At 50.9% G+C, this 26,642-nt stretch overlaps 1 protein-coding gene across 1 annotated transcript in view; it reads right to left on the bottom strand.

Annotated features, from left to right (window-relative positions):
• Positions 1-26,642, bottom strand: part of PRKN (parkin RBR E3 ubiquitin protein ligase) — a 1,029,130-nt gene that overhangs the window by 361,504 nt on the left and 640,984 nt on the right. The window lies entirely within an intron of this gene.

The raw sequence follows: 26,642 nt of genomic DNA on the forward strand, positions 1-26,642 counted from the left end.
CATATATCTTTGCAGATGAACAAAAAGTTGATGAATTTGGACTGCAAGAGCTGAGGGTGAAAATGCTTTTTTAGTTGTTTGTGATATGATTGATATTGTAATATTCAGGCTTCTGAACCCATGACAAAACCCTTCCTCTTTCTACTGACCTATTATATAAAACAAACGAAACCAAACCCCGTAGCAGACTCCCCTTTTGCATACTGAAAGGAGACACTTTAAAATAATTTCTGAAGAATATTGGCTGGAGCGATAGTAGGGCGTTTGCGTTTCATATGGTCGACCCATGTTCGAATCCTCCGCCCCGTCAGAGAGCCTGGCAAGCTACTGAGAGTATCGCGCTCGCATGGCAGAGCCTGGCAAGCTACCCGTGGCGTATCCGATATGCCAAAAACAGTAACAATAAGTCTCACAATGAGAGACGTTACTGGTGCCCGCTCGAACAGATCGATGAGCAACGAAATGACAGTGACAGTGACAGTGACTATCACACTAGCATCCACACATTCTTTCTAAATTTCCCACCTTCTAAGATAATGCTATAGTTTGCAGAGATTCCAGCAGAAACATGTCCTCTTCCTACTGAAATGGAATTGGACAACCTGATATGTGTCACGCAAGAGGGATTCTTTTTCCTTGTTTGTTTTTGGGACACACCTGGTGATTCTCAGGTTATTCCTGGCCCTGCACTCAGGGATCACTCGTGGTGGGCTCAGGGGGTTGGGGGGAGGACTATATGGAATAGAACCAGGGCCAGCTGCATGCAAGGCCAACGCCCTCCCCTCTAGACTACTGCCTGGCCCTGAGATGCACAGCAGGTGCTTGGGAGCAGGGGTGCCGGCTGTGATAAGGATCCCTCTCAGGGCGAGAGTGAAGGGGCTCTCCTCACCCTGGGAGGAGTCAGGCTTGTCCTCTGGCCGGTAGGACACCAACCACAGAGTGACAGGCCCCGCAGAAGGCCCCTTAGCAAGAGGTGGGGACCACAGAGAGGATTTCTCTCAAATGTTGAGGGTGCACAGGAGAAATCCGGGCGTGGAGAGAGCCCGGCCCGACTTTGTTACCAGGGCAGGGCGGGCAGACAGGGGTCTGTGATGCTCCCGCCGGAAACCTCTCTGACAGGCGGAGCTGGCTTGGCGGCTCAGCCACACCTCCCGTGACTGGAGTCTGGTTGGAAGAGTCAGGTCAAGCCAAAGCTTCCAGGGACACCTGTCGCGGGCGGGCTGACCTAAGGAGGCTGGCTGCTTCAGTCTTCTGATGACCGGGTGCCGGGAGCAAGCACGGGAAAGCGTGGAGCACACAGGGCCCGAGAGCCGATTCCACAGTGCTCTGCGCCATCTCTCCATTCATTGTGCTCCGGGGCTTTGAGAAGTGGAAGTGGGCGCGGCTTGTTTCTGGGAGAGAGATGGGCGTGGCCTGCGTCTCTCCCTCCTCTGCACAGCAGCAGGCAACTTCACTCATTTCAACGAACCTGTTGCCACCCCTGGAGCTGACCCCGGGTAACACAGCTCAGGGCAGGGTGGGCATCCGTGCAGGACTCAGGCCCTCCGGCACTGACCGGGCCGCCCCCTACGTGCTACGGCTGGTCACATACACTCCCAGCTGACAGGACATCCCTGAAGGGGTCGCTGATGGGTCCCAGCCTCCCACAGGGACACGGGTGAGGGGTGCAAAGACAGGTCAGTGGGCCAATCGGGAACAACCGAGAACTGCTTTATCCAGGCAACAAACTTCGACATTGTCACTTTGATTCATTTGTAGTTAAAGCATTTTATTTCTAAGTAGAGTACCTTGGGCTGAGAGGTAGTCCAGGGTTTTTAGGGAGGTTTTGGAGTCTGATGCCAGCACAACATGGTTCCCTGGGCAAAGTGGGGTGCAGTGCCTCTGGGTGTGGCGCTGGGGGCCCTCAGCTCCTGGGATGGCCTGAGTAACCCCCCCCGCCCCCGCCGCTGACCCCGCCACCAGAGGCCACCAGCATCGCTGCTGCATCCTCTCCCGCTTGATGGCTTGAACCACTGACCGGATTGGCTGGGAATCACCAACGGGACCCTGAGTCCGCTTGGGAGGACAGGAAAGAAAAGATTCCCCACTAGAGCATAAGAGAGGGGCGGGTGGGATGTGGGAAGACACACGTGTGTTCCCATAAACTACAGCTGATGGAAAATACAGCTTTGGAGCTTCGCAGCCTACCTGTGTCCTTCTGATTCCGGATGACTTTTCTCCCCGCCCAGCAAGGGGGTCTCTGGGGAAAGGGAGAGCATTTCCCTGATGCTCTTGGTAAAAAATAAAAAAGCTCCTTTGAACTCTGGGGCACTGGAAATTACCCATTCAAGCAAGGCTTTGTTCCCATGCTGCCTTTTGTTCCAATTCAGACACAGGCAAGACAGACGTTGGAATTGCAAATTGCTATCATTGTAGTTGCTCAGAATGGAAAATCCCCAGAGATCTGATCAAGAGATAGGAGCACCTTTATAAGACAGGCAAAATGACAGATTTTTATGTCGTTTATTTGGAAACATTAAGGTGGAAGGCACAATGTAAAATAAACATGTAGATTCATCCTGGGTACCCGGAACAGAAAAGAAAGAATGCATCACCTTAAAAGTAGGCCAAAAAATTTAAATTAGACATTTTCAAAGATGATGATGAGCAAAGCTTATCTTGCTTCTAAGAAACAGAACGTTCTAAGAACATTCAGAGGCTGTGAGGACAGACCACAGGAATCTATTTAGCTTTCTTAAGACTCTTTCCACAGGGGCCGGCATTGTAGAATAACTTGTCTATCTGTCCCTGAGCAAGGAATTTGGATACAGGCACCCTGGGTCGCAAGAAGGGTGGTGATCAGACCAGATAACCAGACCCATATCATAAGACCCATATCACAGGACCCAGGACTGCCCCCAGAACCGGGACATTCCTGAATATTGGCACGAATACTGATCTCTAAAACCATAGGCTAAGGAGTGATGTCCTTTTAAATGAATTGGTTAAGAAAGTTTGCAATATTACAAATCTATTGGCTATGAAATGTGCTGGCTCTGCTGTAACGGCTGGGGAAGGCCTATATAAGATGTCCTTTGGAGAAGCTCGGGGTCTTGCCCAACCTGCTGGACCTGCGTGTAGCCAGTCTTACAATAAACCCTGCTTGCTGTTTGCAGTGTCTGGAGTCTCTTTGTCATTATAGGGAGATTTAGATCCACGCCCTAACAGAGGCAAGAATCCGTTATTGTGTGTGCGTGCATGTGTGTGTGTGTATGTGTGTGTGTGTGTGTGTATGTGTGTGTGTGTGGGTCGGGTGGGTGGGGGATTGTTTTGTTTTGTTTGGGGGCCACACTCTGCAATGCTCCTGGCTGTGCACTCAGGAATTTCTCCTGGTGGTGCTCTGGGACCTTATGGGATGCTAGGAATTAATTGAACCCAGGATGGCCCCCAGAAAGGCAAATGTTCTACCCACTGTGCTGGCACTCTGGCCCAGAACTCCTTATTTTTATCTGAACTTTAAACAGCACTTTAAGGCATGGAACTTGCAGATTATGTGAAAAAGTCATCCAACTACTTAGAATGACTTCAAGGAAAAGCTGCTTTAATTTGGCCTTAAGATACCCTATTAACTGTGTTTGTTTCTCAGTATACAGATACTGAGAACTGTATCACACACGCAGTTCTCAGTAATTACTCCTGGCTCTGTCCTCGAGGGTCACTCCGAGTGGTGCTAGGGGACCCTCTGCTGTTCTGGGACTGAATCCGGGTCAGCCACGAGCAGGGCAAGTGCTCTATGGGCCGGGTAATCTCTCTGGCCCCTGGCTGTAAGATCCTTTCGGCTAATTACACTCAGCAGTAAACTTGAAGATCTCCCCCTAAACTCTCCATCGGCCTAGATGGACACCCTGGAACAGCCCTTCTGGTCAAGGTGAGGCTTCGCCCAGGAGGCTGCAGGGGTCAAGGGACGGGGACTCAGGCAAAGGCCGGGTCTGATGTCATTCCTCTACAGACCAGGGTCCCGGGCTGCCATTTCTGTATGACTGTTGGCGTGCCGTGTGCAAGATTCCTGTAAGCAGATGACACTACTTGCCAGTTACCTTATTGTTTTGTAGTTCATTTTCCTCAAATGCGCAAACGAACCACCACTTCTTCATAGAAATGAAAAATAATCTATGGATCATGCATTTTGGAGAGCGCAACAATTTAATGTCATTTCACAAACAGGAATCCTAGGCTTTTAAAGAATTTATTATTATTATTTTTTTTTTTTTGTAAATAAAACCATGTTAGTTTTTTTTTTTTTTGACTTTATACGGGAGTTCTCGGTGTGGAAAATCTAGTACGCTACAAAACAAACAACCTCCCTCATCCCAAGGATGGGATCTGCCCCGAGGTAGGATAGTTTAGTCTTAGAATGCAAAGGTTTTGCACATATGCACCCTGGAAAGAATAGAAGAGCAGGAAAGAATGAAACAGATGCAGAAGTCAGCTGGCTGCTGAGCTGGCAAGCGGAGAAGAAGCCTCTCGACAGTTAGATGTAGGGGCAGAAATAGAACAGGAAACTGTCCCGGATTTTATTTTTCTAGGGTGCTTTACTTTCTTTTGTTTTTGGGTCACGCCCAGCGGTGCTCAGGGCTTAACCCTGGCTCTGAGCTCCGGGAACCTTAGGGGGTGCCAGGGATTGAACCTGGGTCAGCCGCATGCCAGGCAAACAACAGGCAGGAAATAGCCCACCCCTGCTCTCCAGCCACTGAGCGCTGCGATGGGCACTCACTGTCCTCCACATCTCTGTCAGCGTAAGCATGGCTCACCTGTGGGCGGGGGGTGGGGGGTAGACAGATGAGGCCACATATGTGGCCACATGAGGCCCCTCTTGGCTGCCCGGGTGGCCCTAAAGCACGGCCAGCCCACGTGTGCTTGTTTGTCTCCTTCTACGTCTATCTCATCCTCTGGGGCCGACCTCCTGCACGAGGCTGCCGACGCCGGCCCACCTACCTGGCCTTCCACTGAGGCTCGCGCTCAGACTGTTCCAGCTCCGCCCACGGTGGTCCCGTTCTCCATCCCTGGAGCCGAATCCATGGGAGTGACATTGTTCCGGAACCTCTGTAGCCAGGGACTTCTTGGCCCCGACAGCCTGGTGTGGCATTGAGGGGAAACTTGGGCCGGCGGCCTGCAGGGCTCTTACCCCAGAGAACGTTCTAGTTGCTGAGGACAGGGCTGCTGTGGCCTGCTCACGACCCCGTCACTGCCTTCTCTCTCTACCTCTCGGGGGTGCCGCCTGCCCTTTCTTGAGGTGCCGCCGAGGACTCAGCTAGGAGGCTGGCGACTGCGCTCTGGTTTGTACGAAGCTGTGCCCTGCAAGGGCTGCCACTACATTTGTTTCCTGCCCGGGTCCAAGTGGGAAAGGATACCCTTAACGTTGCTAAAGGAGAGGAGCGTTTGGGGCCGGAGAGATAGTACAGACATCACGGTACTGAGATAGTACAGACATTACAGTACTGAGATAGTACAGACATTACGGTACTGGCCTTGTTCACGGCTGACTGGGTTCAAGCCCCAGGACTTCATATGGTTCCCTGCGCCCCACCAGGAGTGAGGCCTGAGCACAGAGCCAGGAGTGAGCCCCGAGCACTGCTGAGTTGTGGCCTACTTTCCCACCCAAACAAACTAAATGAATAAAATGAAAGGAGAATCTCTCCAAAACAGTCTGAAGATGCTCCTTCCAGAGCAAGGAACAGGGACATCTGGCTGAGCCGAGCACAGCTGGGGCCAGGGACTGTAGGTCAGGGGTAGACAAATGGCTGTGGGCTCGAGAGCACTTTCTGCATGTGGGAACCGCAGGCTCAACCCTTAGCACGGCGTGGCCTCCTGAGCACTGAGCCAGGGTTAGCTCCCGGCACCCCTGAGGGTGTAATCCCCTCCCCATAAAATTAAAAGATAATGGTTAGGTAAAAAGGTTAAGTCCCTCTTTTCCTCAGAGAGATCAGACTTTGAAGGGCTGACTCTGACCTGCTTTAATGCTATAAAATGCTCAGAATAAAGGTCGCGGGCATGAGCTTCAGAGGAAGTGAGATATTTCCATTTTGTCTCAGCGGAGGAGAAGCACATGCTCCCACTTTGACTGTCCATCCTCAAGCTGTACACGACGGAGGTTCCACTTGTCTTCTATTGTCACTGTGATCAGTTATGAGCAGAGAACCCTAATAGTGGAAACGACCACGATGAACTCTAAAGCCCAATGATATGATATAAACATTTTATATTTAAAAACTGGCCAAGGGCCGGGGGCCGAGCACAGCGGGTAGACAGACCTTTTGCCTTGCGTGTAGCCTATCCCTTGCATATCCCCCCAGCTCCCAAGCCCCCTCCAGATCGGCAGTTCTTCCATGTGGAGGGAGGGTCGGCCCACACCTGGCAGTTCCCAGGGCTGACCCTGGCTCTGGAGTCAGGAATTGCCCCTGCTGGTGCTCAGGAGACCCTGTGTGGTCGTGGGGACGAAACCCAGGTGACTGGATGCAAGGCGGGCGGCCCCACCAGCGCCCTCTCTCCAGTCTGCTTCTCCTTCCACTCCTGAACCCTCCCCTGGGGGTTTCTGCCCTGCTTTAAGGTACACTGGAAGCTTTTTTTCCCCCCCATTTTGAATCACACCCAGCAATACACAGGGATTACTCCTGGTGGTGCTCGGGGGACCATAAGGGATGCTGGGGATCAAACTTGGGTCAGTTGTGTGCAAGGCAAACGCCCTACCCACTGTACTATCTCTCCGGCCCTGGAAGCATTTTCCAGGAGGGATCTTCGTTTTGGTTACTTTCTGTTTTGGGGTCACACCTGTCAATGCACAGGGCCACTCCTCACTCTGTACTCAGGAATTACTTCTCACGGTGCTCAGGGGACCATGTGGGATGGTGGGGGTAGAACCTGGGTCTGCCTTGTGCAAGGTAAGCGCCCTCCCCGCTGTGCTATCGCTCCAGCCCCACCTGGGGGATCTTTCTGAGGGGTGCATGGTGGAGGGTCTTGAAAGCCACTGTGGAGACAAGATGCTGCACGGGCTGCCCCTGGGGGGCCTCACCTGGGGCAGGGGTGGCAGAACCCCCCGGAGAGCGGCCGCTCCCGTGGGTGACCACTGTGTCCACGTGCCAGCTATTCGGCAGGTTGAACTCCGATTCTCGTTCATTAGTAAATTATGATACAGCTTTATGGCTCTCCGCGAGAGTCATCGCTTCCGTTTAAGCCAAGTATAACCATAAAGAACTGCCTGGATTCTAATTAAAGGTGCTTCCGAATGTTCTCTTTGAATTGCTACAATCCTCTTCCATCTGCTTTCATTTCTGTTCTCTGCAATTCCGCCAAACAGACCGAGGTTCCAGAAGCCCAGCTGGGAGAAGACCCGTGTCTGCGCCCGGCCCTGCCAGCCCAGGAACGCACCGAGTCACCTCCCTCGAGCGCATCTGAAGACCCGCACAACCTCAGCCAGCGGTTCCCAGCTGCTTCCGGACCACGACCCCTTCCAGCGTTTTCTTCCTGTGGGCCCCCGTCCTACCAAATGGCCCTTTACTCTTGTGTCAGGGCCCCCACTAATGTGACTGCCACCTGAGGCTGCCTGCCTCCCCCACCCGGAATATGTTCGGGTCCAGAGTGTGGGGACGACACTGAGAAATGCTGCTTTATATAAACAATAACCGTTCCTGTGGCCTCAACGGCTCTGCCACACACATTCGGTCCTCGGGAAGCCAGTTTACCGGGTCGCATCTGTGAGCATCTCCTGTTCCCAGTCACACCTCCTGCTGCTCCTTGCTAATGTTCTTTCCATTCCCACCCATCAAAGTGTGGCCCATTCAAAGGTCCGGGTAACACCAGCTGAAGCTAGAGCCCCTGCAGGCCTGGTCCGTGTCCCTGGGGCTCTAGGCTCCCCAGAGCTCGAGTCTCTCTTACCATTCCTTCGAGAGGGGTGGAGGTGTCCCGGCTCTCTCCTGGTGGTGCGGAGGGAGGGACCACGCGTGGAGACAGACTGAACCGGGGTCAGCTACTCTCGCCATTTTTGTCTTTTCCCTTGACTTTACCAAATATCTAGAAATACATCTGTTTGATTTTTGTATTTATAACTCTCATAAACTCCTTAGAATGGTAAGAAATGTCTTCGGAAAAAGACATGGAGGGCCCCTATTCTTCTCTCTCACAGTCATTTCTATTTGCTTCGTAACTTCCCATAAATATTTATCAGCCGAACGAGCAGGAGACAGCCAGGTCCCCTCCGAGTGCAATGATTTCACGCGTTCAGAGATGTGGAACACCTCAGCATTCCGATGAGAGGCGCCGGGTTAGCACAGCGGGCAGCCCCCTGCAGCCTGACCCGGGAGGAATGACGAAGGTTTATGGTTGGCTTCTGAGATCTCTTTTACTGCCCAGCCTACAGGGGTTCTTGGGTGGTTATCATGGCTGGGAAGTTCTCCGAGAAACATGCATGAAAGTGAACATATCGACGCATATGTGCATGTGTGCATCCGGGCGCACGTGTGGCTGGTAGGTAGAATTCCACAGAGGGAGGCTTCTCTCTCCCCTGAACTGGGACAGCTGAGAGCGTAGACGCCCCAGTGGAGACGGTGACAGCGGCTTCCCACGTGACAACTTCTGTTCCAGGCAGCGAGGCCACAGTCTCCGCTGAGAGCCACCAACACACACTGTTCCCTAGGACCTTAGGACTCACTTGTTTTTCTGTCTCAGAAAAAAAAAAAAAATCCCAGAAATCTGTTCTCAGAATCAGGAACAAGGCTTGTACAAACACGTCTACACCAAGGTGAACCCCACACATTTCTGAGAAGGACTCACAGAAGGTGACCTTGCAGTCCGCAAAGAGAGCACAGCCCAGCACCAGAGCACACAAGGCGTGACAGGACGCTTCAGGCCAGCTGAAGAAGGGGCGGCACCTACGGGCCTCTGCCTCGGAGACCGTGCACCCCGGGGTCAGAGCGACAGCACTGCGGGTAGGGTCTTCGCCTTGCACGCAGTCGACCCAGTTCGATCCCTGGCACCCCATATGGTCCCTCGGAATGATTCAGGAGTAACCCCTGAGTGTGGCTGGGTGTGGCAAAAAAAAAAAGACTGTGTGTTATGACTTTTTTTTAAAAGTGGGATAAAGGAAGAAGCCCCCAGGTGCTGAGTACTGAGTATCCCCTGACTTCTCTCCGAGGGCGAAGGACACGCCCACGGGCACCCAAGCTGGAGCGACTGGGCTCCGACACGGCCAACTACAGCGGCCGCATGCACTGTCTGTCCACGGTTCTTTGTAGAACATATAAATTACCTACATTTGCTAAATGATTGGATTAAATGATGTGGAAAGGCTCCGAAAAAAAAGTTTAAGTACCTCTTGGTATGAGCCAGAGGGAAGAGGAGGTTTAATTTGCTACAAAAATAGAAAGGACAGTCTCGGGGGCTGGAGAGACGGTACAGTGGGTCTGGCACCTGCCTTGGGTCTGGCCGTCACCCCCTGGTCCAACGCCCAGCGCCACAAGCATCAGTAGGAGGAATTCCCGAGCACAGAGCCAGGAGTCATCCGGGGGCACAGAACCGGGATGAGCCCTGAGCATCACTGGTTGTGGCATCAAACCTCCCCTGCCCAAAGAGAATAAAGCTAAGAGAGCACCAACATATTAAACAACCAATAGAGGGAAGCTGCTGGAAGCTGAGCCTGGTGCCTTCACGGGCACCTGGGCTGAAGGACGGGTCTGACTGGCCAGGGGACTGGGCCCCTCTCGGGGAGGGTCACTCCCAGCACGCGGGGGTCTGCATCTCCTGCCAACAGCTCCCGTGCTGGGCTGCCAGGAACCCCCTGCAGGCCAGGGTCCCCACCCCCGGGGGCCACTCAGCATGTCCCGCCTCCACGCCACACGGCGCCAAGGCAGTCTCGGGGCCCAGGCCTGCAGGTTGGCCTGTGCCGTCGCTGATTTATAGAATACGAAAGTGCGGATTTTGTGAAAACGAGCTAGAGTGCAGCCATTCCATTTTAGAAAGTGCTTTTCACGGCGTGGGGTGATTTCCTATTGAATTACATCTTTTGAGGGGAGCCTTCCAGACTGCATGCAGGGGGCAGAAGGGTCACTCCAGAACTTGGGGGATCGGGGAACTCGTGTCTGGGAATTGAATCCTAAATCTTGGACATGCACCAGAGCACAACAGCCTTTTAAGGGCCCATGGACACCCAGATTATTCTTTCTTTTCTTTCTTTCTTTCTTTCTTTCTTTCTTTCTTTCTTTCTTTCTTTCTTTCTTTCTTTCTTTCTTTCTTTCTTTCTTTCTTTCTCTTTCTTTCTTTCCTCTCTTCCTTCCTTCCTTCTTTCTTTCTTTCTTCTTCTTTCTTTCTTTCTTTCTTTCTTTCTTTCTTTCTTTCTTTCTTTCTTTCTTTCTTTCTCTTTCTTTCTTTCCTCTCTTCCTTCTCTTTCTTTCTTTCTTTCTTTCTTTCTTTCTTTCTTTCTTTCTTTCTTTCTTTCTTTTTCTTTCTTCCCTCCCTCCCTCCCTCCCTCCCTCCCTCCCTCCCTCCCTCCCTCCCTCCCTCCCTTCTTTCTTTCTTTCTTTCTTTCTTTCTTTCTTTCTTTCTTTCTTTCTTTCTTTCTTTCTTTCTTTTTTTCTTTCATCATGGGCCACAGCTGGTGGTGCTCAGGGCTTATTCCTGGCTCTGAACTCAGAGATCATTCCTGGAAAGGCTCAGAGACCATACGGGATGCCAGGGATGGAACCCGAGTTGGCTGAGAGCAAGACCAGCGTCCTACCCACTATCCTATCTCTCTGCCCCCTCGAGTTCCCCTGGGAATGAGCTGTCTTAGTAGGTATCAAAATGCATTTTTACAAATATCCAATTTACCTTCAGCTCGAAGTGGTGCCAACAGATGCCATGTGCACTCCTGTGAGGGCCTCAGCATGGTTCCTCATGCCAGACTCGGTATATTTTGGACTGAGGACGCCTATCTTCTCTTCTCTAACTGTGCAACTAGAGATAGGATTTTTCTTTTGTTTTGGGGGACACCCTGCTCCTTGAGGAATGCAATTCATGTTGCAGGATAGATAAGGAACGAGGACCATGGACAATCCACCAAGCGTCAGTCCTGAATTCCCGTCCCACCGAGTGTCAGTCCTGGATTCCCGTCCCTCCGTAACTAGGCACGTGACCCCGCCCAGACACTCCATACGCTCAAAGATCAGAATGGAGCAACACTGAGATGGACACTAGCTCCTGGACTTAAGGGAAAACCTGTGTGCGCCAGTCAAGACCCACCACGCCCCAACACACCCGCTGGCAACCCCCTGGACACTGCCCTCCAACACACAGTACAAGAGACCCTAAAGTATGTCCCGGGCCTCGCGCCACCCTCTGCTTGGCTGCTCCGCCTTGCTCTGTTCACAGGGTGCGAAAGCCCTTCACTTCCCGCCACGTCCTTCCTCTGCCTCGATCCCAGCCGTCTCGCTCAGCCCTTCATTCAAGGCACCGAGGACTCGGACTGAACACATCAGCCCCACCCCACGCCCTGCTGGCACCAAAAGCCTTTTTTCCCCCCCTCTTCTTCCCTGTTACTGTGCCAGGGGCTGCTCAGCCTCCGCATGGAATTACAGGATGCAAAACAGAAAAGACAAATTGGCCCCCACTGCAACCCACCTGGTTCTCCCGTAGTCACCGATGGAGGAGAGAAAAGGTACCGTCTGAGGGAAATCTAGCAGGGTCTCTGTTAGGACCCCAGGCGACCGCGACTTATTGGAGAGGGGAGATTAGCCAAGGAGGAGATGGAGGGGTCGGACCAAGGCCTCAGTCACTGGGGGGCTAGTGCAATCATGACACTAGGCAGGAAGTGGGATTCCAGTACAGAGCAGAGGCGGTTCTGAGAGTGGGCTGGGCGCGAGGGAGTTACAGAGCCTACAGCTGAGACGGAGTCGGGGTGTGGTCCAAGGAGGCCAAAAAGAGGCGCCACCAGGAGGGATGGTGCCCAGTGCTCCCAGCCAGCTTTTATAAGAAAAGGGGGACCGCTGAGAAATCAGAATATGAAGGGAAAGTTCTCCAGGAGGAATGACGCTCAGGGGTGGGAAGTTCCCGGGATCCCTGCTGAGGGCTCTGGGTCACTGTTGAGATGACAGGGGTAGAGGGGACCAAGAGTTTCTTGATGAACAAATGAAGTCCCCAGGCAGAGAGAATGGGGCTGAAGAGCTTGTCTTAATTAGGAGCTAAAAATAGACACTCCTGAAAGTCCCTTCTCAGGCCAAGTGTCTTGCAGAAGAGCTTTTTATCTCAGCAACGTGCTAATTGTTTCTAATGGCCTGTAAACAAACTCCCCAAACTATTAACCTTCTCTCTTTAGCCAGAGATCCTGGAAATTAGTATTTGAAAGAAAACCCCCCAGCAGGTGGTGCTGGGGGGGGGAGTGGGGGTGTCCAAAGCAGAGATACTGTCACTTTGCTTGAGGGGACTCAAGGTGACACGGAGCCCCAGGCTTGTGATGTGGAATGAATAAGCAGAACCCTTTGAAGAAAATAAAGGCCAGCTCCGCCCCGTCTGGTCAGAAGTGCTCTTTCTGAGGAAGAATATAAATCATGGAGCTCCCACTCAGCTCTCCACACAGGAATCTGTCACTGCGGAATGTTTTAATGCAAAAATCACCCAATTCACAAGCATGTTTGGTGTTTGATCCCTGTAAGTTAAAATGGATACCACCAAGTGAAAATAGAGCACAGCTTAGTCTTAGAAAATAAGGACCACCCAGCTCTCAGAACTCCATCAGGACGCCAACCCCCCACTGCTCTCTTCCCTTCTCTAGAATTAAAAAGAAAAAAAAAGGAGAAAAGAATTTATTCTGAAAAGAGAAAAATCAGAATTTTTTTAAAATCCAAATTTCATTCAAAATTGTTATGGGTTAAAAAAAAAAACCAACAAACACTTTTCCAAGCATGTTCATTTTACTGGAAGCAACAATAAATACACTCTGGATGGAACACATAAGGAAACAGAAATAAAAAAAATTAAAAAAAAAACTCAACCTCCCAGTAAGGCCCTGAGGGGAGAGAAGTCTAGAGCTGAGAGTAATCAGGATGAAACAAACATTTCGAGATGAGCAAGATGGTCAGTGGCTTGGTGATGGTGCTCAGGAACTTAGGGCAGCAACAGAGACATGCACGCCAGTAAATAAAAGTAGATTTTGTAGCACTCCTAAAGCAGATGCCACAGAACGGTAGGAGAAAGGCGGAGACAAACTCCTCTCCATGCCCGCCTAAGTGGCCGCTGTGGATTGGTTTTACCCAGGCAGTCTGAGTAGGCTTTCTCCAGGCTACCCGGTCAGGAATTCAAAACCTCATTTACGTTGGGGTTGATCAATCAGACAACGGAAACGGGTATGCAGAGTATACAAACACAGGTCAGAGTCGCTGGGAAGGAATCCCAAGGGCCACTGTTCTACACACGGAGGCTAATGCTGGACCTTTGAGAACCTTAAACCAGGACCCGTGACCCTGACGTCAGCGGCAGGCTGGGGTGCTGTTCTTACTTGCCATTCCCAAGAGCCCCAAAGCTACCGTCTGCGCTAAACAGAAAGATCAAAGAAGCAGTGCTTCACACTCAGATGAGCCTCACCCACGAGGGGGCCAGCAGAAAAACCCCCGGTATGCGGGAACCCGTGACAGATCTCCATGCCTGCTCAGATTGGACGGGGCCTCCTAGCCTCAGCTCCCCAGTTTTCCAGTAGCTTGGCAGTCACACCCACACACTGCCCTGGCGCCATGTACTGTCATCAACGGACAAGACCCAGAGACTATAAACCAAAGCTCCCGGAAGAGAGCACCACAGAATCTCCTGGAGCACGCGGCCGCAAATGTGGCCGCACAACCTCTTATACTCTACATGCACTAGCTTACCAAAATAGCACACTTTTGATCGGTTTTAACATGCTTGCTTGTATTCTCTTATATTCAGACTTAAGTGGCTCCAGAATGAAATACAACCTTCACACAGTTCCCTTTCTTGCAGTGGGAAGGTGCTCGGTGGTGGGATTGGTGTTTGAATATTATCTGTAATGAACTATTGTGAACTACTTTTATGAAAGTTAAATATATAAAAACTGCAAAAATAAAATAAAAATAAAAAATAAAAGGGAGACAGTGCTTAAGAAAAACCTGCATTATGAAAGTATGAATAGAATACAACTTGGCAAATTGAGGCAACTCTCAGCAAGTGACAAATTCCAAAGGGGGGAGAACAAAGTCCTGAGAGCTGTGGCTGTGTTGGGTGAGGACCAGAGAGGAGTGAGGCCAGCCTGGGGATCCCTGCAGGTGGGAGCAGCTGCGAGGCCCTACCACCTGTGTGTCCCTGGGGAGGCTTGGTGCTCGCCGGGCAAGGGAAGGGTCAGCTCTGTGGGAGGAGCAAAGGCCATGTGCTGATGTCCCGCTCATTCAGGCTCTTTGTCTTTCCCTGCAAAAAAGAACTTGTGCAATGAAGTAGTTTTGTTGACGGAGGCCCCTAGCCTCACGGGCAATGTCGGGGTCCACAGAGAGTGAGATGAGAAGGGCCATAAGAACAGGCCATAATCTGCGCCCTAATGAAGGACGAGCTGGTGGGGGGAGCAGGAGGGGTTGCAGTGACGGAGAGATCAGCTCCCAGAATCAAAAATGAGCCCTCACTTTTGCAATGCACGGTCGCCAGCCCTTCTGCATGATCCCACGCAGGTGAGCGCCCTGGTTGCGAAGGCCTTGGGACTTTCAGCTCTGAACTGACTCGTTCTCCCCTTAGCGTCTTCCCAGGGCCTTCGCTTGGCCAAATACCCTCCTCCTCCTCCCCCAGGTCTGCCTGTAGGTTAGGGCTGGTCATCTCCAGCCGGAGCCTCGGCTGGCCCAGGTCGGGGTCACGTGGGAGCTCCAGCAGCACAGAGGGGACCCTGCAGTGCCTGGACGGGCTGGACCCAGACCCCCGCAGTCGAGCTGGGGTGGGGCAGGATCACCCCTTTGCAGACCTCCATCTTGCTTTCTCGTTCTTTGATTTATTTCCTCAACATTTCCTTGTCCTGCTCCCTTCCTGATCAATCGCTTCCCTGGTGGGCCACTCAGGGGCGCTGTGTGGAAAGAGCCAGGGAAAGGGAAGCACCATGTGCAAAGGACGCGCTATGTGTCCCTAGACCAACGAGACTCCCACTGGGAAAGTGGGGAGGGGGAGGGCGGGGAGCACCTGAGAGAGAGAGAGAGAGAGAGAGAGAGAGAGAGAGAGAGAGAGAGAGAGAGAGAGAGAGAGAGAGAGAGAGAGAGAGAGAGAGAGAGCAAGAGAGAGAGAGAGGGAGGGAGGGGGGAGGGAGAGAGGGAGAGAGAGAAAGAGGGAGGAAGGGACGGAGGGAGGGAGAGAGAAAGGGGGGAGGAGGGAGGGAGACAGAGACAGAGAGACAGAGAGACAGAGATGAGGGGAGGAGGAAGAGTGAAGTAGGAGCACACCTGCTAGTCTATACTTGGGGACACACCTGTCAGCCTACATCTGGGAACATACTTGTCAGTCTACACCTGGGGCACACCTGTTAGCCTACATGGTGGGAGCACACCTGCTAGTCTACACCTGGGAGCACATCTGTTAGTCTACACCTGGGACTACACCTGTCAGTATACAGCTAGGAGCACACCTATTAGTCTACACCTAGAGCTACATCCATTAGTCCACACCTGGGAACACACCTGTCATTCTATACCTGGGAACACACCTGTTAGTCTACACCTGGGGGCACACCTGTTAGTCTACACCTGGGGGCACACCTGTTAGTCTACACCCGGGGACACACCTGCTAGCCTATACCTGGGGACACACCTGTTAGTCTACACCTGGGGGCACACCTGTTAGTCTACACCTGGGGGCACACCTGTTAGTCTACACCTGGGGGCACACCGGTTAGTCTACACCTGGGGGCACACCTGTTAATCTACACCTGGGGGCACACCTGTTAGCCTACACCTGGGGACGCACCTGCTAGCCTACACCTGGGGACGCACCTGTTAGTCTACACCTGGGGGCACACCTGTTAGTCTACACCTGGGAGCACACCAGTTAGTCTATACCTGGGGGCACACCAGTTAGTCTACACCTGGGGGCACACCTGTTAGTCTACACCTGGGGGCACACCTGTTAATCTACACCTGGGGGCACACCAGTTAGTCTCACCTGGGGACACACCTGCTAGCCTATACCTGGGGACACACCTGTTAGTCTACACCTGGGGGCACACCTGTTAGTCTACACCTGGGGGCACACCGGTTAGTCTACACCTGGGGGCACACCTGTTAATCTACACCTGGGGGCACACCTGTTAGTCTACACCTGGGGGCACACCTGTTAGCCTACACCTGGGGACACACCTGTTAGTCTACACCTGGGGACACACCTGCTAGCCTACACCTGGGGACACACCTGCTAGCCTACACCTGGGGACACACCTGCTAGCCTACACCTGGGGCAGTGACACTGGTGTCAGTTACCTTTATGCACAGTGGGAGCGCTGCCCCACCTCCTGCCCCAGAGAGCCCCAGGTGACCCTGTGAGATGGGCCGTATGTGAGGGGAGCTGGTGGGACCTGGTGGGCTGTCTCAGCAGGAGGACCCGGGTCCGGGTGGACAGGAAGCTCAGCTCCCCGAGTGTCCTTGGGTGGCATGCGGGACCCAGCCCGGGACAAGGCCGGGTCTCGGCCGCGAGTGCATCCCTGCGTGGTGGCTCTGGGCTTGTGCCACCGGAGGCCGGAGTCTCTCCTCACCCTCCCCGCGGGAACAGGGGTGAGCTGGGAGCTGCCACCCCTCAGCCCCGAGGCATGGGGAGCCGCAGGGCCTGGCTGCAGGGACGGGGAGCTGTTCTGCTCCCCCGTCCTTCCCCAGGCCACTGGCTGGGCCGCCCGCAGAGGCTGTGAGAAGCCGCCCTGGGTCTGCAGTCGGCTGACACACAAGCAGCAACTTTCCTCACAGACGGAAACGGAGAGGCTCCTGGAGCTGGGCCTGGAGCGCCAGGTGGCCGCAGCCTGTTTCTATTCTCCGGTCACTCACGCAGTCACGCCCCACCGGGGGGCCCAACCCAGCCATGGCCACCAGAGCAACAGCCACCTGGCTCCCGGACGCCTTTGAGACACGCGTGGTTTAGGAATTTGGTTAAAACTCAGAGCTAGATGGCACAGTGCTGGGTCAGGAGACACCGCTGGGACCTGTCCGTCACTGTCCAGCCCGACCCCGTCCACAGCGTGTGCCGAGGATTGGCCCCGCTCTCCAATGTTGGCTCACGCCGGTTTCCATCTCTGGCCTGTGGAAACGCAGACAGCAGCTGGCTGGGCGCTGGGCCGGGCACAGGGGTGCCCAGTGGTCTCAGATCTGGGAGGGGGAGGGTCCACTCAATCCTCGGGCCCTGAGCACCTGAGCAAATGTGCAAGCCTGGGGCCTACCTGGCACCAGTGAGGTTTGGAGAACGCGCAGAGGGCGTAAGGGCGAGCTCCCGGCCAAACCAGGCCCGAGGCTGGCACTGCCCGGCCTCACACAGCAGAAACAGGCTTTCCCAAGCGCGGGGCTTGGAGTCGGGGCCACTCCGGGCTGTTTTGGGGGCGGACTGTGCATCGCAGGAGACCCTCACACCCCTGTGTGCTTTGATCCAGGACACTGGTCTTGGACGTGCAGCTGAGTGCCCACATGGGCTCCTGCCAGCTCCCAACAGTATTTATTTTTTATTTGTATCTATCTATCTATCTATCTATCTATCTATCTATCTATCTATCTATCTATCTATCTATCTATCTATCTATTTATATTAGTGAATCACTATGAGTTACAGTTACAAATCCCAACAGTGTTTCTGCATCAGGAAAGTAAGCATGTGGAACTGGATGGGGTGCTGGGAGCACTTTCTGAAACGACTGGAGTCCTGAGATCCCAGCAGCACACGGGTCATGCGCACACGGAGTGTTGGATTATAGCTCTTTGCATGTTAAGAGTTCCCTGTGGGTTTGTCCTTGCCCCTCCCGCAGGGAACGTGGGTTTGCTGAGCTACACCCATCACAGTGCTCCTACCCACACTTTGAATTGAGACACACACAATTCCCTGAGGCACTCCTAATCTACTGAGTTTAGCTTTAACATCTCCTTTGTGCTCTGGTCCCCCTATCTGTTGGTCACAAATATCACCAAATTAGACCCTGTAGCCCATAGTTCAAATTTCCTGAGGGCTCTGGGTTTTGTATACTGAGTGAAATACTGCTTTTTTCCCTACCCTTTATGTCCTCTGCATCATTTGCTTTAGAGCAATGTCCTTTTTGTAGAGATACAGGAAGACAGTTGATGCTACGCTTTTTTAACTTGGGAGTTAACTGACTGAACAATATTTACTCCCAGGCATCCATCATATTTACTTGACTTAAGCCTCCGTTGCCTCTCGAAAGAGCCTCTACAGGGGAACCTGGGAGGCCTCCAGGCCTCACGCTTCCTGCTGAGCCACCTGGCCACTGCTTTCTTGATCTGTCCAGACCTTGGCAGTGCAGGATCCGCCATGGTCACCTGCCCCTGGCAAGCGTCGTGGGCCTGGAAAGAACTTAAATCACTTCCTTCTCCGGGGCACGGAGGCCAGAGAGGGGCAGGCCAGCAAACAGGCGGGGCCCCAAACCATGTCTGGGACGGGCACGAAAGCTCGCACTGGGAGAATGTCGTTGTTTCGGAGAGGGCCACTCCCAGGGGTGCTCAGGGACCACTCCTGGCGGGGCGTGCGTGACCATATGCAGTGCCGGGGCGAGAGCCTGGGTCAGCGCTCGCAAGGCCAGTGCCGCCCCCACTGTGTGAGCTCTCACTCTGGCTCCACGGTTTGTATTTTTGGGTGAAGCTCGTAGTCCTGTGAACACGCAAAGCAAAACTGCACCACGAAAAACAATCTCATAAATTAATAAGTGTTAGGAAGCGGGGCGAGAGGTCCAGGGAACAGGATGTTCTTATATAACTTGCTCGGGGCCCGAGATGATCAGAGGGAGCACCAGGTCACAGGCTCAATATTCTTTGTCCGGAGACAAACAATCACAGTCTCGGCTCCCCGGAGGCTGGTGACTCAGCTGGGGACACTGAGCATTACTGAGCGATTCTGGGACAAATCAATCCTGGCTCAAAAACAAATGCCAGAGGAAATGGGGAAATGAAAGGCCGATGCGGAGAGAGAAGGGGGAGGATCGGAGGTTCCTGTCTTCTACCTTCTCCCCCGACGGGCCTGGGGCTTCGGGCCGGGGAGGCACACAGACGGACGGGAGCAGAACGTGCTCTGAGGGAAGCTTCCCGTGCACGAGGGCAAAGGAAACGCATCTTTAGCAGGCTGTGAGATAAAGATTAACTCGACCGATCTACTATTGAATAAGAAACTTACTATATGTCACTTAATACCACTGTCACTGTCATCCCGCTGCTCATCGGTTTGCTCAAGCAGGCACCAGTAACGTCTCCATTGTGAGACTTGTTGTTACTGTTTTTTGGCATACTGAATACGCCACAGGTAGCTTGCCAGGCTCTGCCGTGTGGGCGGGATACTCTTGGTAGCTTGCCGGGCTCTCCGAGAGGGTCGGAGGGGCCCAACCTGGGCCCAACGTATATATGTCTATACACACACACATGCATATATGTATATATATATGTCTCTCTATGTGTGTATATATATATATGCATATGTACATGTATATATAAAATCCTACTTGCCAGCTCATGAAATCCCATGAGGCATGAGAAGCCAGTATGGACGTCAAGTCCTTGAATAGTTGCAAGGTCCAGTTAAAGAGATAGAGGACAGTTGTGGTCATTCTAAGAAGTGACAGTTAATTTATGATGGTCACGTATCAGAGGCTCTGCTGACTGTGTAATGGACTTAATGTTTGAGTAACAACAGTATTTCCTGAAAGTGTGATCACTGTCCATATCTCCTCAAGCCTCTGAGACTACATGGTGGTTTGAGAATAAAACTAAATCTTGAAGCTTTTTCCCTAAGTTTTAGGGCATATTTTAATGATTTAAGTATGTCTTATACGTTATTTAAAAAATTAAAGTTATCCTTTATATCAGATTCAACAACAAAATAGTATAGCTTTTTATCACTGTATCACTATCATCCCGTTGTTCATTGATTTACTCGAGTGGGCGCCAGTAACATCTTCATTCGTCCCAGCCCCCAGATTTAGCAGACCCTCCTTACTCATCTTTCCCCATGATTGGAGGCTCTTTCAGGGTCAGGGGAATGAGAACTGTTATTGTTATTGTATTTGGCATATCGAATACACCACGGGGAGCTTGCCATGCTCTTCTATGCGGGTGGGATACTCTCGGTAGCATACATCAAATATCGTTAATTTTTTTGTCAAAAACCCAACCCAAGAGTGATTAAACACTTTCCCCCCCCATTATTATAGAAAACTTGGATTTTAGGTGAGGATGGCAGAATATTTAATATGGTAGCTGAATATTTTTTTTGTTTTGCTGTTAAAGATGCAAACGATTCTACTGAGCAGAGGCCATGCCAGGTCGCAGTGCCACGGCAATGACCAGAATCAGTTCTTGGGACGGTGACTGTTCAGTCGCATCCAGAAAAATCCGTGTCCTCTGCATTGATTCTGTCCCGATGCCTCTTCTCAGGAACGCTGTTTCCCCCGGGGCCCTTCCCCAGGGTGGTGCCTGGCCTCACCTCAGAGAAGGGCCAGCCTTGCCCGACGGGCGTGCCGTGCCGTGCCTTCCCACGGCTGCGTCAGCCAAGCCCTCAGCTGCCCGCCCGGACCCGAGAGGAGGCTGGGCTGGGGTTGACCCGGGCAGCCCTGCCTGTCCTGCTGCTGCCCAGGGCAGGGGGCCACCTGTGCTGGCTCCTCTCCTGTTGCCACCTGCCTGCTCCCACCCCCAGGTCAGGGTCCCAACGACTAATAATTATGCGAAAGAAATGCATGTGCCTTTGATTCCTGCTTCCGGAAACCCAGGCTGCTCCCGGCTCCCACCTCGGCCTCCTGGGATTCTGCACATTGAGGAAACAAGATCACCACGGAACTTTCTGAGGGTCTCCTGTCACAGAAGCCTCATCTTCTTGTGCCCCCCCCCCCCCGAAGGCTCCATTTATTCCATAATGACTTTGTTTTTGTAAAGGGGAGGTCACACCTGGCCGTGCCCAGGGCTTACTCCTGGGTCTGTGCTCAGGGATCATTCTGGCTGTGCTTGGGGGACCATATGTATATCAGGGTCAGCAACATGCAAGGCAAATGCCTTAACCCCTGTGCTGTCTCTTTGCTTCACCATGCTTTTCCATACCCCCAAGAGCCCACAACACTCCTATTAATAGACAAGTTTGCCTGTGCGCCATTGTACTCCAACCCACCCAAACCATCTCCTCTGATCCAGCTCAGGTAAGGCCCTCCCAGCTGGACGAATGAATTCTTTCCAAAATAATATTCACGTGCTTCTGTTTCTCAAGGGTAACTGATTGCAATCCCTGGAACTGACATGCCCCGTGGGAGGAAGGAGTTAACATTTTCAGACTGATTCCAGATAAGTGAATCACGGTCCCACGCACCCAAATTTCTGTTTCTCTGGGGCATTTGTGAAGATTATGTAAGTGACACAGGTGTGAGTCAACATCTTCTAGCCAGGAGAGAAGCTCCGGGAACTTCACAGACCAAAGGCAGAGACACAGAAGCTGGCGCCCGTGTTTACACCAAGTCTGTCTGCTCTCAAGAATGCCTTGTTCAAAGAATGCAATTTCACACGCGCAGCTCGGAAGCGACATTTGCATCTTACCCAGTGAAGTGAGGCTTTTCGTTTAGATCAAATGACTGCTTTAAATTAATTTACTTAGTTTTGATTCCAAGACTTCTCAGGCATGGACAAACAGTTAGTGATAGCTGCCAGGGTTAGGCTGCTTAGCAGAACTGAATAACCTGCTAAACAGAATAGTTGAATGGTTGTTGTTTTTAAAAACCAGATCTTATTGTATGAAAGAAAACTAGAGACTGCGTTAATCCCAGGAATTGTTCTTTTATTTTCTTTGTAGGTAGTTCATCAAAGTAATTTTGGGGGAAGTTTCTGAAAATTATTGGGAATTCTATTTTAAATTTGACTTTAAACGTTAAAAATATTTGCTTTAAAACGTTTTAATATTATTTTAATTTACTTTCTTGACCACACCCAGCAGTGCTCAAGGAATACCCTTGGTTTTGCACCCAGGGATCACTTCAATTGTGACTCGGGGGCCGTATGGGATGCCTGGGGTTGAACCCATGTCAGCCACATGCCAGGCAAAGGTCCTACCCACTGTACTATTGCTACAGTCATATTCACTCTTTCTTAAAGGGATCATATTAGTACAGACTTTAGGATAACTCATTTATGGTTCTAAAGACAGTATGACACTGACCACAAATGAGGAGGAGGAGGAGGAGGAGGAGGAGGAGGAGGAGAAGGAGGAGGAGGAGGAGAAGGAGGAGAAGGAGGAGAAGGAGGAGAAGAAGAAGGAGAAGAAGAAGGAGAAGAAGAAGGAGAAGAAGAAGGAAGAAGAAGAAGAAGAAGAAGAAGAAGAAGAAGAAGAAGAAGAAGAAGAAGAAGAAGAAGAAGAAGAAGAAGAAGAAGAGGAGGAGGAGGAGGAGGAGGAGGAGGAGAAGGAGGAGGAGGAGGAGGAGGAGGAGGAGGAGGAGGAGGAGGAGAAGAAGAAGAACAAGAAGAAGAAGAAGAAGAAGAAGAAGAACAAAAACAAGAACAAGAACAAGAACAAGAACAAGAAGAAACCCCCACCCTGTCCTTACTTACTTTGGGAGCTTATGAACTATATTTGGAAGGAACTGTGGCCTGTATGTCACTGACAAGTGTGTCCAAAGAAGCTGTGAGGTTCCAGCAGAGTGCAGAAGCTTCCACTGTCCCGGAAGACAAGCATTTTCACAAGGACAAAGCCACTTCGTGGCTCCTGAGCAAGGACTCGGGGACACATGCCCCAGGGGTGTGACAGCAAGCCCCTCTGCCCGAGTTCCCCAAGTGCTGGGTGGACCCAGTCAGCAGGGACAGGAGGATCCCTGCATCGGCTCGGAGCCTTGTGGGCCTACGGCTTCCCCTTCCTCCTCACTGCCCACACCTTGCAGTCGCTTTCCCATAATTTGCTGAGGCTGAAATGCGAGTTCCCCTTCCGCTCCTCCATCGCCTCTCCAGAGCGGCTTTGCTGCGAGGTCCCACCGTCCCATGGTAGGCGGGGCTCCACGCACGATGGAAACACCAGCTTGAAAAGCTGTGTGTGCCTGTCTGTCCTGCAGCACTGCTGACCACCGCTGAGCCACGGGGCCCCCCCAAGCATCTACAGACGGAGGAACAGACAGGGACGATGCGGGCACACCAAGCAGTGAACTATCCCTCAGCCCTAGGGAGGAGGGAATCCTGACACAGGCACGGAGAGGATGGCCCCTACAGGCGGCCTTCCGGGTGACGCTTTCAGAACTCATCCATGCCGTCAGGGGCTGCCGAAGGCGGGAGGGAGGGAGGAAATGGTTGGCAGGTGAAAAGGTGTCAAAGGGCACAGAGTCCCAGTTATGATCATTAAGTCCTGGAGATGAGATATGTGACATGGCCACTCTCGTTCATTATAGTCATCAGTGCTGGAGAGCCAGGGAAAGTGGAAGGTGCCAAGGGAGTTAAATGGTCATCACAAGAGAAAATAATGTGATTCCGTCCAGTCGCTGAGGGTGATTAGGCCGAGTGAGGGGGTCATTCCATCATCTAGCCCAATACCAAACCTTTATAAAAAAAAATTAAAAGTCACAATGTCATAAGTTCAAGAAGAGGCGTAAAGAGGGAAAGGTCAGAAGGTCAGAGGACAACTGTTCATTCTATAGGAGCATCACGGGAAGTGTTGGCATATTTTGACATCCTCCTAAGAGCTAGGGGACGCTACTGAAGGATCCCGTGGCTCTTGGGATGCCAGTTTTCCTGTGGTGCATTACAATCCCCTCGCACAAAGAACTGTTCTCACCCAACCCAACTTCCACATGTCGTGCAGGTGAAGAAGCTGCCTTTAATTACCAAAGCTCATTTTACATGAAAGAAGTCTCACATGAACCTAACATACAGTGGGTTTCCCAGGAACACAGTTGTCTTATGAAGTACTAAAAGGGTGGACGTACTTGGCTTTGTTTGTAGCTTTACTAAGAATCCTTCACCTTTTTTGAAATCAAGTTACTCAGGTAATTTGCTAATTAATCACAAATATAAAATAGTTATTTAAGTTCAAAGATGATACCATATATACAAGTATCTGACAGATTCTAGTATTGTTCCTAGGCATTCCTGTTATTAAATATGTTATTTTAATTAAATAATTAACATTCTTTTGTGTGAAGTGACAAAAGCCCTTTGAATCATGACTGGGAACTTCAATATTTATGTGCTATCATATTCAATATGCCCAAAACAGTAACAACAAGTCTCACAGTAGAGATGTTACTGGTGCCCGCTTGAACAAATTGATGAGCAACGGGATGACAGTGATATAGTGATACAGTGCGTTATAATAAATTCTTACTAATTTTTCTCTTGTTACTCTGTCTTATGTCAGGACCCCACGGGGAGGAGAGCCTAGAAGAGTAGGCTTCTAGGCTTCTCTCTTCTATTTTTCCTCATTCAACCCCAACAGGGTAAATTGGCATTCCTCAATCTCTTTACACCTTTAGAACCACACCTGTTGGGCACACCAGCCCATGGACAGGCGGGAATAACAAAGGGGGTAGGCCAGTTGTTTTCACCTCTCTGCATCTGCAAACCAGCACTGGTTTACTACCGGTGGCTGAAGACCACTGGCATAAAGTACTTTACCAGGGTCTTATAAATTTTTGTGCATTATGTTCAAAATCAGTTAACAGTCTTTAATCAAAATATTCTACTAAAGGAGTATCCCCTAAATCGTCAACTCATTGGGAATTTCAAGCAAACAAAAATCACCAAGCACAAATTTCAAGAACCTGACATTAATTCCTACAAAAATGAAGGAGAAAAAAATCAGCTAGTGATAAGAATTCAAAATATGTGCATTTTTTCTGAAGTCCATAATTTTGAAATATTTCAATTCGTGAGAAGACTCTTTTGAGCTGACTCCTATCTTTAATTAGAGTGATTTACAATCTTACCATAGAAAAATGAAATCAAGAAGACTTATACATTTTCTAAATGTAAATGTGGTGGAATATTAAAAGGGCATATAAATAAAATCGTTATTTGACCAGCTCTGTTTTGTAAAAATGTCTGTCAAAAAACATTCTCTGAATCCACAGAAGGTAACTGAGACAATATTTTTGTCAGGGCTATTTAGTCACTTTAATTTAAACCAAAATTAGAATTGAGAATGCTTTCTAACAGAATCTTCTCTGAGTTTACTAGCAGTAAAGGGAGAATTCTCCGTTACAAATATTTTGACTGTACTACAGAGAAATACCAGTTGGAGGTGTGTGAAGAATTTGGAATGCTTTAGTCACACTAAAACTCTAAAAAAGATTGCTGGCAAGTACATTTTTTTAATTGAGAAAAAAAAGACCCATTGTGATAAAAACATCAAGCGCACAAAGCTGGAGGTAGATATAGCTAATAAACTGATTAAAGATGATTAATAATGATAAGTTTGCTAGTTACTAACAATGCATACTGGGTCTGATAATACACACAATATAAATAAGCTTTTTTTTTTCTTTTTTTTGGGGGGGGTCACACCCAGCAATGCACAGGGGTTACTCCTGGCTCATGCACTCAGGAATAACTCCTGGCAGTGCTCAGGAGACCATATGGGATGCTGGGAATCGAACCCAGGTCGGCCGCATGCAAGGCAAATGCCCTACCAGCTGTGCTATCACTCCAGCCCCTATAAATAAGCTTTTGTGAAAATTCCTTTTTATATTTATACACTATACTTAGAATTTATTTTATTTTATTTTAGTTTTGGGGCCATACCTGGCCACATTCAGGGCTTACTCCAGGCTCTGTGCTCAGAGATAATTTCTGGTGGGCTCAGGGGACCATATTCAGAGCCAGAAACTGAACCTGGGTAGGCTGCTTGCAATGCAGTTGCTTAACCCCTATAGTAGCCCTCTGACTCCTGAATTTTATTTGTTTTAATTGTTTTTGACTAAAACATATTCATAAGCCCACCAACAGGTTAAGAGTAATTTGTCACCCATAAAAATGTTTTAAGGTGTTCCATAATTCTACTTCTTCATAGTGTTTCCTTTTGCGCGTAAGTCTATTCTGGTGGGCACCCTGGCCACAGGTAACACCTGTGCAGTCCAATACACGCAAAGTTTTCCCAGCCCCTGCTGTTCCCATCTGTTTCCCAGTCAGGGTAAGTCAGCCAGGTGTTTCCGGAGTATTTAGAGTGCAGGGTTCGGGAAAGGTGCTGTACCACGAAGACCCGGGAACCGCAGAAGGGGAGGGGCTGGGCTCTGGAGAAGGGTCGGGGCAGTTAGTCCCCCCTGGCTGGCAGGCGCACGAGCGGAATCCATGCTTTCGATTCCCCAGGGGGAGTTTACTGCAAACTCCTCCAGAAGCCCTCCGTGATGCAGGTCTAGCTCACTCCGAGAATTCGGCCACCCTGAATCACACGGCCGTGTGTTTCCCCTTCCCGACTTTTTGTGACTGCGTGTGTGTCTGATGGGGCCTAGAGCCAATGTTCCTCCA

Source organism: Sorex araneus, chromosome 4, assembly GCF_027595985.1.
Source record: "Sorex araneus isolate mSorAra2 chromosome 4, mSorAra2.pri, whole genome shotgun sequence".
Taxonomy (NCBI): domain Eukaryota; kingdom Metazoa; phylum Chordata; class Mammalia; order Eulipotyphla; family Soricidae; genus Sorex; species Sorex araneus.